The 4,341-nt window shown below is 41.9% G+C and overlaps 1 protein-coding gene across 1 annotated transcript in view; it reads right to left on the reverse strand.

Annotated features, from left to right (window-relative positions):
* Positions 1-4,341, reverse strand: part of LOC101855939 — a 72,714-nt gene that overhangs the window by 25,847 nt on the left and 42,526 nt on the right. The window lies entirely within an intron of this gene.

The following is a 4,341-nucleotide window of genomic DNA, read 5'->3' on the forward strand; positions in this document are numbered from 1 at the left end:
CCCCCCCCTCTCATATTCTTTTGTAACACCAAAATCGTACTTGAAATAAAGACGGGAATGAGAACCCTTAAAAAGTGGACAAAACATAAATAAAAGACGTATAAACAAGCCACACGACACACGATCGATGGCCATAGGGCGACAGGTTATATTCTTTGGACCCATAATCGCTCGGCAGTAAATAGTAATGAGCCCAAACCAAAAACAACAACAAAACAGCAACAAAACAAAAAGCAAAAAAACATCCACCAAAACAAAAGATACAAAAAACCAAACTTACAAACAAACAAAAAATCCCTCCCCCCAAAAGAAAAATGCAACTCCTGAAGATTTGTTGCTAAAAATAGTAGTTTACATTCCTGAATACCTTTCCATTACCTCATGGTATTGGTTTAAACCCTCTTTTGACCCCGTGAGGTTATTCAAGATGCCGGACCTCGGAATTAAACATCCATCACTGATACTGGTGGCAATAACAATGATAACAGTATGTAATCGTGCAAATTATCACTTAACTGCAAGCCTGTGGGCTTTATAATTTTTTATTATTTACCATAGCATTTAGTAAAACAATCTCCACTTCCTGGGAAGTACACTGTTCAAGCTGCCTTTACACAGGTGCTATAACTATAACAATAACATATTGGTAAGGTCTTCCGCTGTCTATGAGCCAACTTGGGGAATTTCACGTTCAAAGGGTGCCCTTTAGCTCAGTTGGTATCATGCTGGACTACGGAGTAAATGGCCTTGGTTCGAATCCCAGACTGGATGCTGTTAATATTTTCTTACTTAAGTAATACGATTAAAGTTATATCGTACGTTAGAACCCAATCTCTCTAACTTCGTCTTACGATGTTTATATTTGTGAGCCAAAAAACTGTTCATCGGTATCTGCGGTGTAGAGGTTAGGCGCTTTGCCGTCGTACTCGGAGACCACAGTTCGATTTCCTAATGGGGAGGTTTTTTTCATCGAGTAGGTTAGTCTTTCTAAATCTAATGGGATGTTATATTCGTCTCAGCCCAGGTTGACTCTCGCCTCCTAAATGATCTAAATTGTGGCGATAAGTGTAAAACACCCACATAAAAAACCCAAACAAACCAGCTGTTCAATTAATGGGTAAACCAACTGCCAGCGCTCTTGCGAGACTATAACACGGCATAAATATCTCATGCTACCCAGGACACGAGTTCGAATCTGGAAAACACAGTCCACATGAACAGTTGGGCATGAGCCCACAGGTCGACCTAATCAGGGAAATCAATACAAGCACTGGGAGTCTTGGGAAAGGGTGGCGGCTGGGAGGGGGTGGGGGGTAGACGAGAGGGAGTGGAGGGTGGCTGTGAATGAAGCAGTCTTGTGTGAAGGTTGAGATTTTCCACTCGTCCACCTATACCCTACGGCGTCACCCCCGCTTTTCCATTTACCACAAGGGCAGGATCACTTATGCCTGACGTTAGTGAGGGGAGAAAGTGAAATGAGCCTTCCACCCTCCCGCTTTTCCCCTCTTCTCTCATTCCCAAATGGCACAAATGCCATATTATTGCAACACCAATTCATTGTCTTTCATAGTTCAGATATCTAATGCGCAACTTCATCAATGACTATTTCAGTTTTGCACTTGATTCGGACTAATGCACAGATATACTATGAAACCAAAGTTTTATGTCTAGCTTGGCAAGCACACACAGGAAAGGGTGATATTTGAAGTACAGAGGAAGGACGAAATAAAGAGTATTATAGTAATGAAACTACGATTTCTTGTCTATATTACACGTACCTGAAATGTCTTCAGATAATCATAGACATGGGAATGGGGGAAAAAGGGGGGAGGGGGTGAGTAACGTTTGCACCAGTTACCTTTATGTCTTTACTACAAAAGACTAGATTTTCTTGACATGTGAAGTCACGTTGCAGTGAATGAATAATTATTCTCCATATTTAAGGCAGTTACTCTATAAGGACATCACGGACACATTTGTCGGACGGAGACCAAAGGCCATGTTGTGGCTCATTTTGAACTATCACACACAGACCAGAAAATCGAATTTTGATATTTCATAGTAGGCAAGTCGTTGCTGGCCTTCTGAATTTTTTTAATAGAGAAAACAACTGAAAAAATCTATTGGAAAAACTAACTTGCACTTCTTTTCTTTAAAATGCCCTAAAACTGTACGTCTTCAAACGCGCCCTCAATCAGTTACTTTTATTCCCGGGGAACCAGCCGAACTTAACCTTTGTATGTATGTATTGTAACAACTGTAGTTTTACAGTAGGATGGCTTGTTTGTGACATTGGCTATAATATAGCTTCTGTTTCAGACTGTGGTTCCACTAATGAGCATGGAGCCATTCTCTGAGAGAGAACTTCTTAAAAAAAGTACCTTGTGTGCATTCACAGGTGTTTGCAGTTTTACAGTAATGTCGATAGTTTGCGAGACAAATGGTAGAACAAATTATTGTGCTCCTATTTACGGTTCTGGCTCTACTAATGAACATTGACCCATTCTCATAGGTAAGCCGTCTTAGCTGAAAGAATAGCAGAAGAGTTGAACGACTTGAAAGAAATCCGTCAAAAGGTTAGTGAGCTAAAGCACTCAATATTGTCAAGCATTTTGTCGGTGATAAGGCTTGTATATAGGTGGTTACTTGGGTGGGTGTCTTTTTGTGATTTAATGTAGGTGTTTTAAAGTCCCAATCGACATAATCTAAATCTTTTAGGAGACGGGCTACTTCTAACCTGTCTGTTAGGGCCAAAACAGGCTGACAGGAATAAAAAGACATATCTGTAAGACGACGATACTTCATAAGAGTTTTCTTTACACGGGAATCGAACTTAGCTCCTCTGCAATCGACGGCAGAACACCAAACCGCTACAGAAACAGCACCTGGAGAAAACGGAAAGTCAAGAAGTAGGACATTCCAGAGGCGTCTTCCAACAACCCACGCCCAGCAATGCCGTACTACTAGGCCTTAGATTGTCATGTCTGTATTGGTGTGAAAATGTGTATTTTGAGAACATGATAGATTATTGTAAATATGTGTAAACAACCCCCCTCCCCCATGAAAAACAGGACTAGAAATATGATATTATGTCTACTGATCAATGTAAATCTGCGAAGATCGTATCAATAATGCAAAAGCACTGGGACACACTCCGGCCCAGGTCCCGAGTGGCGACTTCAGCGCAAGAAGACTGGCGGGCGATTAGCTCCCCTGGGCGGCATTATGACGTCACTGACGACTTATTCCGACTCGTGAGAGGGACCAGGCTAGCAGAATCAGATGAAGACTGGGACAGAATCAGACTGGACAGACTGCAGCACGGGTTGTGCTCCATCGTGGTGAAGTCGGGCACTCGTCAAAATAATGAACACGTACGAAGAAACCATCGCTCACTATTCCGTACGTAAGGCAGTTTTTAATCCCCTACTTTATTTCGTGCTTAAAACCTTTTTATGTGCACTTAAAAACACATTTTTGTATGGATTTTACTGGAAAAACGTTGATCAGAGACACACAAAAATTTGTAAATTTGCAGTTTCGAAACACACTCAAGACTTCGTGGTCAGCAAACTTTGCTAATTTTACCTCTGACACAAAGTGATCCTCGCGTTTTTCAATCGAAAACATCCCCACTATTATTCAAGATAGATCGGTATATTTTAAATCAAAACCAAAGCAAATAAACAGGCTTTAAGGGTGCATATACCAATAATTTCCTGTGCCAAAAAATTTACCAGCGCCTGATACTCAAGCGATGTGATACAGAATGATATTTCTTTCTTTTTTTATAGTAGAGAGTTTTGCGGCGCTCGCAACTGCATACGGTCATAAGAGTGCCAAGGGGTGGGTGTCAACAGAGAAGTCCTTACAGGGAATCAGACTTAGACTGCTCACCTCTCTAGCTTCAACAGCACAAGGTCTGCTTCGACTATCAAGGCACCCCAAAATAGCAGGTCACAAGAGAGTGACAAACATACAAAAGAAGTAGAGGAAAATGACAATAGTAAGGACCAGGAAAGAAAAAGCAGCAGTTCCCTGTTGTAGATGTTATGAGCGTGACACGAGTCAGCCCATTTACAATTCTACTATGCTTGAACGAGAAATGTCCCCCCTTTGGGGATGGCCTTAAGACACTTCAGTCAGTGGCACAGCCCCGGGGGATAATGACCACCCTGAACCACCCACCAAATATTCCCATTGCAAAATAAAACCTAGCACTCGTATTATTTACAGAATTCAGTGTCGCACGTTGGAATCACATGGTAAGGTAGGGGTGTGTGGGATGCAGGGCAAAGTGCAACGACTCCCCAGAGACAAGAGTGTAAAGCAAGGGGGGGG

The sequence above is a fragment of the Aplysia californica genome, unplaced genomic scaffold (genome assembly GCF_000002075.1).
Source record: "Aplysia californica isolate F4 #8 unplaced genomic scaffold, AplCal3.0 scaffold00108, whole genome shotgun sequence".
NCBI lineage: Eukaryota > Metazoa > Mollusca > Gastropoda > Aplysiida > Aplysiidae > Aplysia > Aplysia californica.